This window comes from Arachis hypogaea, chromosome 5 (genome assembly GCF_003086295.3).
Source record: "Arachis hypogaea cultivar Tifrunner chromosome 5, arahy.Tifrunner.gnm2.J5K5, whole genome shotgun sequence".
NCBI classification, from domain to species: Eukaryota; Viridiplantae; Streptophyta; class Magnoliopsida; order Fabales; family Fabaceae; genus Arachis; species Arachis hypogaea.
Genome location: NC_092040.1, coordinates 20,389,220 through 20,405,573, shown reverse-complemented (window position 1 = coordinate 20,405,573; position 16,354 = coordinate 20,389,220).

Below are 16,354 nucleotides of genomic sequence, written 5' to 3'. Positions count from 1 at the left end.
GAAGCCTTCTTAGAGGGGTTACTATCAGCACTTGCAGGTGTCTGATCCCTTTATGGCGTTTGAACGCCAGAATTGGCTACCCATTGGGCGTTTAACGCCACTTTCTTACCCTTTTCTGGCGTTTGAACGCCAGAATCATTCTTCTCTGGGCTCTTACTGTCCTCAGAGGGATTTTGGGCAGTGGTTTGGTCATCATCTATCAGCTGTTCCTTTCTTGGATTTTTGCCACTTTGAGCTGAATTATTCAATGTCTTCCCACTCCTTAGTTGAACTGCTTGGCATTCTTCTATTATCTATTTAGATAGCTGCTGTTTTGTCTGATTCAACTGTAATTCTGTATTCTTGTTAGCAATTTTAGTTTCTTGGAGCATCTCTTTAAATTCTGCTAACTGTTTTGTCATCAGGAGTAATTGCTGATTAAGCTCAACCATCTGTTCTTGAGGGTTAGGTTCAGTAGTTACTGCCATGGCTTCTTCTTTTATAGAGGACTCACTGCTTTAGTATAGATGTTGATTTCTAGCAACTGTAGCTATGAGCTCTTGAGCCTCTTCAATCGTCTTCCTCATGTGTATAGATCCATCAGCTGAGTGGTCTAAAGACATCTGAGCTTTTTCTGTAAGCCCATAATAGAAGATGTCTAACTGTACCCACTCTGAAAACATTTCAGAGGGGCATTTCCTTAGCATCCCTCTATACCTCTCCCAGGAATTATAAAGGGATTCATTATCCTCTTGTTTAAAGCCTTGGATGTCCAGCCTTAGCTGTGTCATCCTTTTTGGAGGGTAAAATTGATTCAGGAATTTGTCTGATAACTGTCTCCATGTTTTTATGCTTGCTGTGGGTTGGTTATTCAACCACCTCTTAGCTTGATCTTTTACAGCAAATGGAAACAGTAACAATCTGTAGACATCCTGATCCACTTCTTTATCATGTACTATATCAGCAATTTGTAAGAACTGTGCCAGAAACTCAGTAGGTTCTTCCTGTGGAAGACCGGAATACTGGCAATTTTGCTGCACCATGATAATGAGTTGAGAATTTAGCTCAAAGTTGCTTGCTTTAATGGGAGGTATACAGATACTACTCCCATATGCAGCTGTAATGGGGTTAGCATATAACCCCAGAGTCCTTCTGGACTGCTCAATTCCACTTAGGTCCATGATGGAGAAAGGGAGATGATGTGGATATTATTATATTTTTTTTAATTAAGAGTAACCGAATAAAATAAAATAAATAAAAATTCGAAAACCAAAAGAGAATAAAATCAAAGCAAATTGAAAGATAAATTAATTAGTTAATTAAAAAGATTTTGGAATTAGCAATTAAAAAGATATGATTGAAAATTATTTTGAAAATGATATGATTGAGAAGATATGATTGCAAATAAAAAAATGATTGAAAAGATATGATTGAAGAAATTAAAAAGATTTGATTTTTGAAAAAGATTTGAAGAGATCAAATTTTGAAATTAGAATTTTGACTTGACTAAAAAAAAAGATATGATTTTGAAAATCTTTGATTAAATTAATGCAAAATTTCGAAAATTAGGAGTAAAATAAGGGAAAGATATTTTTCTGATTTTTTTAAAATTTAATGAGGGAAGAGAAAAACAACAAATCGACACTAAACTTAGAAATTTTAGATCAAAACAAAGAGAACAAACAAGAAAACTTTGAATGTCAAGATGAACACCAAGAACACTTTGAAGATCAAGGTAAACACCAAGAACAAATTTTTGAAAAATTTTTAAGTGAATAAAAGCACAAAAGACACCAAACTTAAAATTTGAAACTAAACTCAAATAAAAGACTCTAAACCAACAAAAATAAAATATTCCTAATCTAAGCAACAAGATAAACCGTCAGTTGTCCAAACTCGAACAATCCCCGGCAACGGCGCCAAAAACTTGGTGCACAAAATTGCAATCACACTTTTGCAATTCCGCACAACTAACCAGCAAGTGCACTGGGTCGTCCAAGTAATACCTTACGTGAGTAAGGGTCGATCCCACGGAGATTGTTGGCTTGAAGCAAGCTATGGTTATCTTGTAACTCTTAGTCAGGATATCATTAATTCTCAGGTTTAATTGTGAAAAGTAGAAAAACATGAAATAAATACTTGTTTTGCAGTAATGGAGAACAGGTTGAGATTTTGGAGATGCTCTATCTTCTGAATCTCTGCTTTTCTACTGTCTTCTTCATCATGCACGCAAGACTCCTTCCATGGCAAGCTATATGTAGGGTTTCACCGTTGTCAATGGCTACCTCCCATCTTCTCAGTGAAAATGTTTAACGCGCTCTGTCACAGCACGGCTATTCATCTGTCGGTTCTCGATCATGTCGGAATAGAATTCAGTGATTCTTTTGCGTCTGTCACTAACACCCCACAATCGCAAGTTTGAAGCTCGTCATAGTCATTCAATCCCTGAATCCTACTCAGAATACCACAGACAAGGTTTAGACCTTCCGGATTCTCAAGAATGGCCGCTAATACATTCTAGCTTATACCACGAAGATTCTGGTTAAAAAACCCAAGAGATATCCACTCAATCTAAAGTAGAATGGAGGTGGTTGTCAGGCACACGTTCATGGGTGAGAATGATGATGAGTGTCACGGATCATCACATTCATCAAATTGAGGAACAAGTGATATCTTAGAATGGAAGCAAGCGTGATTAAATGAAAAACAGTAGTAATTGCATTAATCCATCAAGACACAGCAGAGCTCCTCACCCCCAACCATGGGGTTTAGAGACTCATGCCATAGAAAGTACAGTTTGAAACGTGTAAAGTGTCTTGAGATACAGATACAATAGCAAAAAGTCCTATTTTTGGTGAACTAGTGACCTAGGGTTTACAAGAATGAGTAAATGATGTAAAAATCCACTTCCAGGGTCCACTTGGTGTGTGCTTGGGCTGAGCATTGAAGCTTTCATGTGTAGAGACTTTTCCTGGAGTTAAACGCCAGCTTTTGTGCCAGTTTGGGCGTTTAACTCCAACTTTTGTGCCAGTTCCGGCGTTAAACGCCAGGAATTCTGAAGTTGATTTGAAACGCCAGTTTGGGCCATCAATTCTTGGACAAAATATGGACTATTATAAATTTCTGGAAAGCCCAGGATGTCTAATTTCCAACGCAATTAAGAGCGTGCCAATTGGGCTTTTGTAGCTCCAGAAAATCTACTTCGAGTGCAGGGAGGTCAGAATCCAACAGCATCTGCAGTCCTTTTTCAGCCTCTGACAGATTTTTGCTCAGGTCCCTCAATTTCAGCCAGAAAATACCTGAAATCACAGAAAAACACACAAACTCATAGTAAAGCCAGAAAAGTGAATTTTAAATAAAAACTAATAAAAATATAATAAAAACTAATTAAAACATACTAAAAACATACTAAAAATAATGCCAAAAAGCATATAAATTATCCGCTCATCAAAAGGGAAGGCAATTGTTTCCAACTCCGAGTCATGGGAGATGGAAAGATTCATCTCAAAAGCCCATCAAGACCACTTCTATGAAGTTGTGGTCAAGAAAAAGGTGATCCCCGAGGTCCCTTTCATGCTCAAAAGGAGTGAATATCCAGAGATCCGACATGAGATTAGGAGAAGAGGGTGGGAAGCTCTCACCAATCCCATTCAACAAGTCAGAATCGTAATGGTTTAAGAGTTCTATGCTAATGCATGGATCACTAGAAACCATGATCAAAGTATGAACCCGAACCCAAAGAATTGGCTCACAATGGTTCGGGAAAAATACTTAGATTTCAGTCCGAAAAATGTGAGATTGGTGTTCAACTTACCAATTATGTAAGGAGATCTTCATCCTTTCACAAGAAGGGTCAACTTTGATCAAAGTTTGGACCAAGTCCTCATGGATATCTGTGTGGAAGGAGCCCAATAGAAGAGAGACTCCAAAGGCAAGCCGGTTCAACTAAGAAGGCTTGACCTCAAACCCATGGCCAGAGGATGGTTAGAGTTCATCCAACGCTCTATTATTCCTACTAGCAACCGGTCTGAAGTAACTGTGGATCGGGCTATCATGATCCATAGTATCATGATTGGAGAGGAAGTGGAATTTCATGAGATCATACCTCTAGAACTATACAAGGTTACTGACTGATGAGCGGATAATTTATACGCTTTTTGGCATTGTTTTTAGATAGTTTTTAGTATGATTTAGTTAGTTTTTAGTATATTTTTATTAGTTTTTAAGCAAAATTTACATTTATGGACTTTACTATGAGTTTGTGTGTTTTTCTTTGATTTCAAGTATTTTTTGGCTGAAATTGAGAGACCTGAGCAAAAATTTAATTTAGAGGCTGAAGAAGGACTGCTGATGCTGTTGGATTCTGACCTCTCTACACTCAAAATGAAATTTTTGGAGCTACAGGAATCCAAATCTCGCGATCTCAATTGCGCTGGAAAGTAGACATCCAGGGCTTTTCAGAAATATATAATAGTCCATACTTTGCCTAAGTTTAGATGACGCAAACTGACGTTCAACGCCAGCTTTCTGCCCTATTCTGGCGTTAAACGCCAGAAACAAGTTACAAACCAGAGTTAAATACCAAAAATAGGTTACAAACTCGCGTTTAACTCCAAGAATAGACTATGCACGTGGAAGCTTCAATGCTCAGCCCCAGCACATACCAAGTGTGCCCCAGAAGTGGATTTCTGCACTATCTATCTTAGTTTACTCATTTTCTGTAAACCTAGGTTACTAGTTGAGTATAAAAACTACTTTTAGAGCTTTATTTTGTATCTCATGACATTTTTACATCTGAAACTGTACCTTTGACGGCATGAGTCTCTAAACCCCATGGTTGGGGGTGAGGAGCTCTATAGCGTCTCGATGAATTAATGCAAGTATTTCTGTTTTCTATTCAATCTCTCTTGTTTCTATTCTAAGATATTCATTCACACTTCAACATGATGAATGTGATGATCTGTGACAATCATCACCATTCTCAACCTATGAACGTGTGCCTAACAACCACTTCTATTCTACCTTAGGTTGAATGTTTATCTCTTGGGTTTCTGGCTCACGAGTTTGACTGCCTCTCCTAACAACAGAGCGTTCAATCTGTGAGTCCAGAGTCTTCGTGGTATAAGCTTGAACCAATGGATAGCATTCCTGAGATCCGGAAAGTCTAAACCTTGTCTGTGGTATTCTGAGTAGGATTTGGGAGGGGATGTCTGTAATGAGCTTCAAACTCACGAACGTTGGGCGTAGTGACAGACGCAAAAGGATCACTGGATCTTATTCCAACATTAGTGAGAACCAATAGATGATTAGCCATGTACATGGACCCTTTTCACTGAGAGGATGACTGGTAGCCATTAACAACGGTGATCCACCAACATACAGCTTGCCATGGAAGGAGACATGCGTGCGTGAAGAAGAAGACAGTAGGAAAGCAGAAATTCGAAGGACAGAGCATCTCCAAAACTCCAACCCATTCTCCATTACTGCGTAACAAATATTCCTTTCATGCTCTTTCACTTTTTACAATTAAAACTAAGAACCCTATTGATATCTTGACTAAGAATAATAAGATAACGATAGCTTGCTTCAAGCCGGTAATCTCCGTGGGATCGACCCTTACTCACGTAAGGTATTACTTGAACGACCCAGTGCACTTGCTGGTTAGTTGTGCGGAATTACATAGTGTGAGTGTAATTTTCGTGCACCAAGTTTTTAGCGCCGTTGACGGGGATTGTTCGAGTTTGAATAACTGACGGTTTATCTTGTTACTTAGATTAGGAAAAATTTGTCTTTTTGGTTTAGAGTCACTAGGATTGCATCATTTATTATTCCTTTTAAAAATCTTTCAAAAATATTATTTTTGTTCATTAGTTTTTAGTTTTTCTTTGAGTCTTTTGTTTGAGTTTAGTTTCATATCTTAAGTTTGGTGTCAATTGCATGTTTTTATTTTCCTTTAAATTTTTGAGTTTGTGTTCATTGTTCTTGCTTGATCTTCAAGTTGTTCTTGCTATTTTTCTTTTTTGATCTTTTGTTTGTATTGTTTTGTGTCTTTTCTTGTTTTTTTTTGTGCATTTTCAAATTATCAGTTTTCAAAAAAATTATATATATTAAAAATACCTTTTTAAAACATGTTAAATTTATAGCTCAGTTGGCTAGAGCGTTGTGCTTGTGTTCTTGGTAATTGGGTATCTTCCTTTTAAAACTTTTTCAAAAATAATTTTTCTTTGATTAAATCTTGTGCCAAATTTTAAGTTTGGTGTTCTCTTGTTATTTTTCTTTAATTTTCGAAAATTTATTTTTAGTTTTCTAAAAGTTTTAAGTTTGGTGTTCCTTTTTTTGTGTTCTTGAGTCTTCTTTGTGTTTTGATCTTAAAATTTTTAAATTTGGTGTTTCTTGGTGTTTTCCCTCCAAAATTTTTGAAAAACAAGGAGCATTAGATCTAAAAATTTTAAGTCTTGTGTTTTTTTGTGTATTTTTCTCTTTCCTCATAAAATTCAAATATATATATATATATATATATATATATATATATATATATATCCTTTAATTGCTCATAATTTTCGAATCCCTTGGGTTGACTTGGTCAAAATTTTTCAAATCATATCCTTTTTAGATTTTTAAAATCATATCTTTTTCAAAAACATCCTAACCACTTTCTCTCTCCTCACTTTTTCGAAAATCCTCATAAAATATTTTCAAATCTTCTTTTTTTTTATTTTAGTTTTTTTCTATTTATTTTATTTTATTATTTCGAAAAACTTTTAATAAATAAATATAATAAAATAAATAAAATAAATCCACATCATATCCCTTTTTCCATCATGGATCTAAGTGGAAATGAACAGTCCAGAAGGACTCTGGGGTCATATGCTAACCCCACTACTGCTTCATATGGGAGTAGTATCTATATACCCTCCATCGGAGTCAGTAGTTTTGAGTTGAATCCTCAACTCATTATCATGGTGCAGCAAAATTGCTAGTATTCCGGTCTTTCATAGGAAGAACCTACTAAGTTTCTGGCACATTTCTTACAAATTGCTGATTATTACTGTTTTTATTTGCTGTAAAAGACCAAGCGAAGAGGTGGTTAAATAACCAACCTAAAGCTAGCATAAGAACATGAAAACAGTTGTCAGACAAATTCCTAAATCAATATTTTCCCCTTAAGAGGATGACACAGCTAAGGCTGGACATCCAAGGCTTTAAACAAGAGGATAATAAATCCCTTTACAACGCCTGGGAGAGGTACAGTGAGATGCTAAGAAAATGCCCCTCTGAAATATTTTCAGAATGGGTACTGGTGGACGAAATTGTGATCCTCAAAGTTGGTCTCTTCGTACTTGTATGAAATCAAAAATACCCCAAAGAGATCATGGTTTGATAAATTGGGATCTTAATAATCCCTGGTGTGATCATAACTCCATTCAACTTAACCAGCAAGTGTACTGGGTCATCCAAGTAATACCTTACGTGAGTAAGGGTCGATCCCATAGAGATTGTTGGTATGAAGCAAGCTATGGTCACCTTGTAAATCTCAGTTAGGCAGATTAAATGGTTTATGACAAGTTCGAAAATTAATAATAAACAGAAAATAAAATAGGATAGAAATACTTATGTAAATCAATAGTGGGAATTTCAGATAGGCGTATGGAGATGCTGTGCTCCTCTTGAATCTCTATTTTCTTATTACATTCATCCAATCCTTCTTACTCCTTTCCATGGCAAGCTGTATGTAGGGCATCACCGTTGTCAATGGCTATATCCCATCCTCTCAGTGAAAATGGTCCTATGCTCTGTCACAGCACGACTAATCATCTGTCGGTTCTCAATCAGGTTGGAATAGAATCCCTTGATTCTTTTGCGTCTGTCACTAACGCCCAGCCTTCAGGAGTTTGAAGCTCGTCACAGTCATTCAATACCGGAATCCTACTCGGAATACCACAGACAAGGTTAGACTTTCCGGATTCCCATGAATGCTGCCATCTATCTAGCTTATACCATGAAGATTATGTTGGGGAATCTAAGAGATATGCGCCCGGCCTAAGGTAGAACGGAAGTGGTTGTCAGTCACGCGCGTTCATAGGTGAGAATGATGATGAGTGTCACGGATCATCACATTCATCAAGTTGAAGTGCAACGTATATCTTGGAATAAGAATAAAAGAGAATTGAATAGAAAATAATAGTAATTGTATTGAAACTTGAGGTACAGCAGAGCTCCACACCCTTAATCTATGGTGTGTAGAAACTCCACCGTTGAAAATACATAAGCAAAAGGTTCAGGCATGGCCGAATGGCCAGCCCCCAAAACGTGATCAATAGTCTCCTAAGATGAAGAATAAAACAAAACTGAGACCAAAGATGTCTAATACAATAGTAACTTATCCTATTTATACTAGACTAGCTACTAGGGTTTACATGAGTAAGTAATTGATGCATAAATCCACTTTTGGGGCCCACTTGGTGTATGTTTGGGCTGAGCTTGATCTATCCACGAGCTGAGGCTTCTCTTGGAGTTGAACGCCAAGTTATAACGTGTTTTGGGCGTTCAACTCCGGGTCGTGACGTGTTTCTGGCGTTTAACTCCAGACAGCAACATGTAATTGGCGTTGAGCACCAATTTACGTCGTCAATTCCCGAATAAAGTATGGACTATTATATATTGCTGGAAAGCTCTGGATGTCTACTTTCCAACGCCGTTGAGAGCGCGCCATTTGGAGTTCTGTATCTCCAAAAAATCCATTTTGAGTGCAGGGAGGTCAGATTCCAACAACATCAGCAGTCCTTTGTCAGCCTCCTTCTCAGAGTTTTGCTCAAGTCCCTCAATTTCAGTCAGAAATTACCTGAAATTACAGAAAAACACACAAACTCATAGTAAAGTCCAGAAATGTGAATTTAACATAAAAACTAATGAAAACATCCCTAAAAGTAGCTTGAACTTACTAAAAACTACCTAAAAACAATGCCAAAAAGCGTATAAATTATCCGCTCATCAGGTACAGTTAGATATCTTCTACTACGGGCTTACAGCAAAAGCTCAGATATCTCTAGACTATTTCGCTGGTGGATCTATACACATGAGAAAAACAATTGAAGAGGCTCAAGAGCTCATTGATACATTTGCTTGAAATCAGCATTTGTACTTAAGTAGTGAGTCCTCCATAAAAGAAGAGGCTAAGGCAGTATCCACTAAACGTAGTCCTCTAGAACAAGTTGCTTAAATCAATAAGCATTTATGTTATCTGACAGAAAAGTTGGCAGAATTTAAAGAGATGTTACAAGGCACTAAGGATGCTAACAGGAACATGGAAGCACAACTTGACCAGACAAGACAGCAGTTATCAAAACAGATAACAGAAGAGTACCAAGCAATTCAATTAAGGAGTGGAAAAACCTTGAATACCTCAACTCAAAGCAGCAAAAAGCTAAGAAAAGAATAAATAATAGAGAATAAGCAGACTGCTACCCAAAATCCCTCTGAGAACAGTAAGAGCCCAGAGAGGAATGATTATGGCGTTCAAACACCAGAAAGGGGTGAAAAATTAGGGTTAAACGCCTAGTAGACGCCCAGTTCTGGCATTCAAATGCTAGAAAAGGGAGAAAAATTGGCGTTAAACTCCCAACCCATGTTCAGTTCTGGCATTCAAACGCCAGAAAAGGGAGGGAATCTGGCGTTAAACGCCAATCCAGCCCCCAATACTGGCGTTCAAATGCCTATGAGGGGTCAGACACTTGCAAGTGCTGATAATAACTCCCGCAAGAAGGCTTCTCAACCTACCTCTGTAGGAAATAAACCTGCAGCAAACAAGGTTGAAGAATACAAAGCCAAAATACCTTACCCTCAGAAACTCCGCCAAGCAGAACAGGATAAACAATTTGCCCGCTTTGTAGACTATCTCAGGACTCTTGAAATAAAGATTCTGTTTGTAGAGGCACTTGAGCAAATACCCTCTTATGTTAAGTTCATGAAAGAGATCTTAAGTCATAAGAAGTAATGGAGAGAAACTGAAAAAGTTCTTCTCATTGAAGAATGTAGTGCAATCATTTTAAAAAGCTTACCAGAGAAACTTAAGGATCCGAGAAGCTTTATGATACTATGCACATTAGAGGGTACCTGTACCAAGACAGCTCTATGTGATCTTGGGGCAAGTATCAACCTAATCCCTGCATCTACTATCAGAAAGCTTGGGTTGACTGAAGAGGTCAAACCAACCCAGATTTGCCTTCAACTTGCTGATGGCTCCATTAAATACCCAGCAGGCGTAATTGAGGATATGATTGTCACAGTTGGGCCGTTTGCCTTTCCCACTGACTTTGTAGTGCTGGAAATGGAGGAGCACAAGAGTACAACTCTCATTCTAGGAAGACCTTTCATAGCAACTGGACGAACCCTCATTGACGTCCAAAAAGGGGAAGTAACCCTGAGAGTCAATGAGGATGACTTTAGGCTGAATGCTATTGAAGCAATTAAGCACCCAGACACATCAAAAGACTGCATGCGTGTTGATATTATTGATTCCCTGGTACAGGAGATTAATATGGCTGAGAGTCTCAAATCAGAGCTAGAGGATATCTTTAAACATGTTCAGCCTGATCTGGAGGAACCAGAGGAAATAAAAGAACCTCTAAAAATTCCTCAAGAAGAGGAGAAACCTCCTAAACCCGAGCTCAAACTACTACCACAATTCCTAAAATATGCTTTTCTGGGAGAAGGTGAAACTTTTCCTATAATCATAAGCTCTGCCTTAGAGTCACAGGAAGAGAAAGCACTAATTCAGGTGCTAAGGACATACAAGACAACTCTTGGGTGGTCCATTAGTGATCTCAAGGGCATTAGCCCAGCCAGATGCATGCACAAGATCCTACTGGAGGATAATGCCAAACCAGTGATTCAACCACAAAGGTGGCTGAATCCAGCCATGAAGGAGGTGGTGCAGAAAGATGTCACTAAATTACTAGAGGTTGGGATTATTTATCCCAATTCTGATAGCCCCTAGGTGAGCCCTGTCCAAGTTGTACCCAAAAAGGGAGGCATGACAGTGGTTCATAATGAAAAAAATGAACTGGTTCCTACAAGAACAGTTACATGGTGGCGTATGTGTATTGACTACAGAAGACTCAATACAGCCACCAGAAAGGATCATTTTCCTTTACCCTTCATAGACCAAATGCTAGAAAGGCTAGCAGGTCATGACTATTACTGCTTTCTGGATGGCTATTCAGGCTACAACCAGATTGCAGTAGATCTCCAGGATCAAGAGAAAACAGAATTCACATGTCCATCTGGAGTATTTGCCTACAGAAGGATGCCATTTGGCTTGTGTAATGCACCAGCAATCTTTTAAAGATGTATGCTCTCTATTTTCTCTGATATGGTAGAAATATTTTTGGAAGTCTTCATGGATGACTTCTCAGTATTTGGAGATTCATTCAGCTCCTGTCTTGACCATCTAGCACTTGTTCTAAAAAGGTGCCAAGAGACCAACCTGGTTTTAAACTGGGAGAAATGTCACTTTATGGTGACTGAAGGAATTGTCCTTGGGTGCAAACTTTCGAGCAAAGGGATAGAGGTGGATCAAGCTAAGGTGGAGGTAATCGAAAAATTACCACCACCCACCAATGTTAAGGCAATCAAAAGTTTTCTGGGACATGCAGGGTTCTAGAGGAGGTTTATAAAGGATTTTTCAAAAATCACAAAACCTCTGTGTAACATGCTAGCTACTGATACACCATTTGTCTTTGACACAGGGTGTTTGCAGGCGTTTGAGACTCTGAAGGCTAAGCTGGTCACAGCGCCTGTCATTTCTGCACCGGACTGGACATTACCATTTGAACTAATGTGTGATGCCAGTGACCATGCTATTGGTACAGTATTAGGACAGAGGCATAACAAGCTTCTGCACGTCATTTACTACGCCAAGAAAGGAATAAAAGCTGGCGTTTAACGCCAGAAACAAGTAGCAGTCTGGCGTTAAATGCCATGATTGCACATTAAGGGCGTTTTTACACGCCTAAATGGAGTAGGGATGAGAAGTCCTTGACTCCTCAGGATCTGTGGACCCCACAAGATCCCCACCAATCTCAACTCAATCTCTCTCCCTCCATCTCCTCCATTCTCTTGTTCTTCCCTTTCTTTCTTTCTTTTTTTGCTCGGGGATGAGCAAACCTTTTAAGTTTGGTGTGGTAAAAGCATTGCTTTTTATTTTTCCCTAACCATTTATGGCACCTAAGGCCGGAGAAACCTCTAGAAAGAGAAAGGGAAGGCAAAAGCTTCCACCTTCGAGTCATGGGAGATGGAAAGATTCATCTCAAAGGTCCATCAAGACCACTTTTATGAAGTTGTGGCAAAGAAAAAGGTAATCTGATGAGCGGATATTTTATACGCTTTTTGGGGGTAATTTCATGAAGATTTTAGCATGTTTTAGTTAGTTTTTAGTAGAATATTATTAGTTTTTAGGCAAAAATCATATTTCTGAACTTTACTATGAGTTTGTGTGTTTTTCGGTGATTTCAGGTATTTTCTGGCTGAAATTGAGGGAGCTGAGCAAAAATCTGAGTTAGGCTGAAAAAGGACTGCTGATGCTGCTGGATTCTGACCTCCCTGCACTCGAAATGGATTTTCTGGAGCTACAGAATTTCAATTGAAGCGATCTCAATGGCGTTGGAAAGTAGACATCTAGGGCTTTCCATCAATATATAATAGTCCATACTTTGCGCGAAGATAGACAACGTAACTTGGCATTGAACGCCAAGTACATGCTGCTGTCTGGAGTTAAACGCCAGAAACACGTCATGATCCGGAGTTGAACGCCCAAAACACGTTATAACTTGGAGTTCAACTCCAAGAAAAGCCTCAGCACGTGGATAGCTTTAGTCTCAGCCCCAACACACACCAAGTGGGCCCCAGAAGTGGATTTCTGCACCAATTATCTTAGTTTACTAATATTCTGTAAACCTAGGTTACTAGTTTACTATTTAAACAACTTTTAGAGACTTATCTTGTACCTGATGACATTTTCAGATCTGAATTATACACTCTTTGGCAGCATGAGTCTCTAAACTCCATTGTTGGGGGGTGAGGAGCTTTGCAGCGTCTCAATGAATTAATGCAATTACTTTTGTTTTCCTTTCAAACACGCTTGTTCTTATCTAAGATGTTCATTCGCGCTTAATTATGGAGGAGGTGATGATCCGTGACACTCATCACCTTCCTCAATCCATGAACGTGTGCCTGACAACCATCTCCGTTCTACATCAGATTGAATGAGTATCTCTTAGATTCCTTAATCAGAATCTTCGTGGTATAAGCCGGATTGATGGTGGCATTCATGAGAATCCGGAAAGTCTAAACATTGTCTGTGGTATTTCGAGTAGGATTCTGGGATTGAATGACTGTGACGAGCTTCAAACTCCTGAAGGCTGGGCGTTAGTGACAGACGCAAAAGAATCAATGGATTTTATTCCAACCTGATTGAGAACCGACAGATGATTAGCCGTGCTGTGACAGGGCATTTGGACCATTTTCACTGAGAGGATGGGAAGTAGCCATTGACAATGGTGACACCCTACATAGAGCTTGCCATGGAAGGAATCTTGCGTGTGGGAAAAGGATTTCAAGGAAAAGTTGAAATTCAGAGGACAAAGCATCTCCAAAACTCCAACATATTCTCCATTATTAAAGTAACAACTATTTATTTTATGCCCTTTTTACTTTATACGAGGCTAAAGAATCCTATTGGTATCCTGACTAAGATTAATAAAATAAACATAGCTTGCTTCAATCCAACAATCTCCGTGGGATTCGACCCTTACTCACATAAGGTATTACTTGGACGACCCAGTGCACTTGCTGGTTAGTTGTGCGGATTGCAAAAAGTGTGATTGCAATTTCGTGCACCAAGTTTTTGGCACCGTTGCGGGGATTGTTCGAGTTTGAACAACTAAAGGTTTATTTTATTTCTTAGATTAGGAATAATTTATTTTTATTGTTATAGAGTCATTAAATTCTGATAGGATAGTTTCTTTTCAAAACTTTCTTTTCAAAAATATTATTTTTCTTAATTAATTGTTAATTTTCATGAGTTTAGTGTCTTGTTCTAAGTTTGGTGTTAATTGCATATTTTATATTTTTCTTTAAATTTTCGAACTTGTGTTCTTTGTTCTTCATTGATCTTCAAGTTGTTCTTGTTTATTTTGCTTGTTTGATCTTGAGTTTTTCTTGTTTTGTGTCTTTTCTTGTTTTTCTTGTGCTTTTTCAAAACATTAACTTTCAAAAAAAATTATACTTTTATCCATAAATATAATACATCTTTAAAACCAACATTGAAGTTACTGCCCAATTGGCTGGAGCATTAGGAGTTGTTCTTAATAATTGGGTATCTTCTTTAAAATCTTTTTCAAAAAAATAATTTTTCTTGATTGAATCTTGTGCCAAACTCTAAGTTTGGTGTTTTCTTATTAAGTTTTCTTTAATTTTCGAAAATTTGTCTTGGTTTTCTAAAAATTTTAAGTTTGGTGTTCTTTCTTTTGTTCTTGTGAATCTTCAAGGTGTTCTTGAGTCTTTCTTGTGTTTTGGATCTTAAAATTTTTAAGTTTGGTGTTCCTTGGTATTTTCCCTCCAAAAATTTTCGAAAATAAGGAGCATTAGATCTAAAAATTTTAAGTCTTGTGTCTTTTGTGTGTTTTTCTCTTTCATCATAAAATTCAAAATTCAAAAATATATCTTTTCGAACTAATTTTGAACTACATTTTCGAAAATTTTTATATAAAAATTCAGATTTCAATTTCAAAATATTTTTAATTTCTTTTATTTATTTCGTTGTTATTTTATTTTATAAAATAAATTTTTTATAAAATAAATAATATCAACATACATATCATCTCCTTTATTCCATCATGGAACTAAGTGGGAATGAACAGTTCAGGAGGACTCTGGGGTCATATGCTAACCCCACTACTGCTTCATATGGGAGTAATATCTGTATACCCTCCATTGGAGTTAGTAGCTTTGAGTTGAATCCTCAGCTCATTATCATGGTGCAACAAAACTGCCAGTATTCTGGTCTTCCACATGAAGAACCTACAGAGTTTCTGGCACAATTTTTACAAATTGCTGACACAGTGCATGATAAGGAAGTAGATCAAGATGTCTACAGATTATTACTGTTTTCATTTGCTGTAAAAGATCAAGCTAAGAGGTGGTTAAATAACCAGCCTAAGAACAGCATAAAAACATGGAAACAGTTGTCAGAAAAATTCCTGAGTCACTATTTCCCTCCAAAACGGATGACACAGCTAAGGCTAAGCATCCAAGGCTTCAAACAAGGAGATAATGAATCCCTTTATGATGCCTGGGAGAGATACAGAGAGATGCTAAGAAAATGCACCTCTGAAATGTTTTCAGAGTGGGTGCAATTAGACATCTTCTACTATGGGCTTACAGAAAAAGCTCAGATTTCTCTAGACCACTCAGCTGGTGGATCTATACATATGAGAAAAACAATTGAAGAAGCTCAAGAGCTTATTGATACAGTTGCCAGAAATCAGCATATGTACCTAAGCAATGGACCTTCCATGAAAGAAGAAGCTAAAACAGTAACTGCTGAACTCAGTCTTGTGGATCAGGCTAATGAATTCAATCAGCAATTAGACTTTCTAACTCAGCAGCTAGCCGAATTCAAGGAAATACTACAGGAAACAAGAATGGCTAACAGGAATATGGAAGTACAGTTAAAGCAAACAGAAAGGCAACTGTGAAAACAAATAGCAGAAGAATGCCAAGCAGTTCAATTAAGAAGTTGGAAAACATTAAATACCTCACTTCAAAACAGCAGGAAGCCAAGAAATGAACAAATGGCTACGCAAAATCCCTCTGAGGACAATCAGAGCCTAAAGAGGAATAAGGCTGGCGCTGAACGCCCAGGCCATGCTCATTTCTGGCGTTCAACGCCAGAAACAAGCATGAATTCGGCGTTGAACGCCCAAGGGAAGCATAGTTCTGGCGTTCAGATGCCAGTAACAGATAAGGAGATGGCGTCTAACGCCACTCCAGCTTCCACCCCTGGCATTCAAACGCCAGTGGGAGATCAGTCACATACAAGTGCTGATAACAACCCTTCTAAAAAGGCTTCCCAACCCACTTCTACAGGTAATAAACCTGCAGCAACTAAGGTTGAAGAATACAAAGCCAAAATGCCTTATCCTCAAAAACTCCGCCAAGCGGAACAGGATAAGCAATTTGCCTGCTTTGCAGACTATCTCAGGACTCTTGAAATAAAGATTCTGTTTGCAGAAGCACTTGAGCAAATACCCTCTTATGCTAAGTTCATGAAAGAGATCTTAAGTCATAAGAAGGATTGGAGGGAGACTGAAAAAGT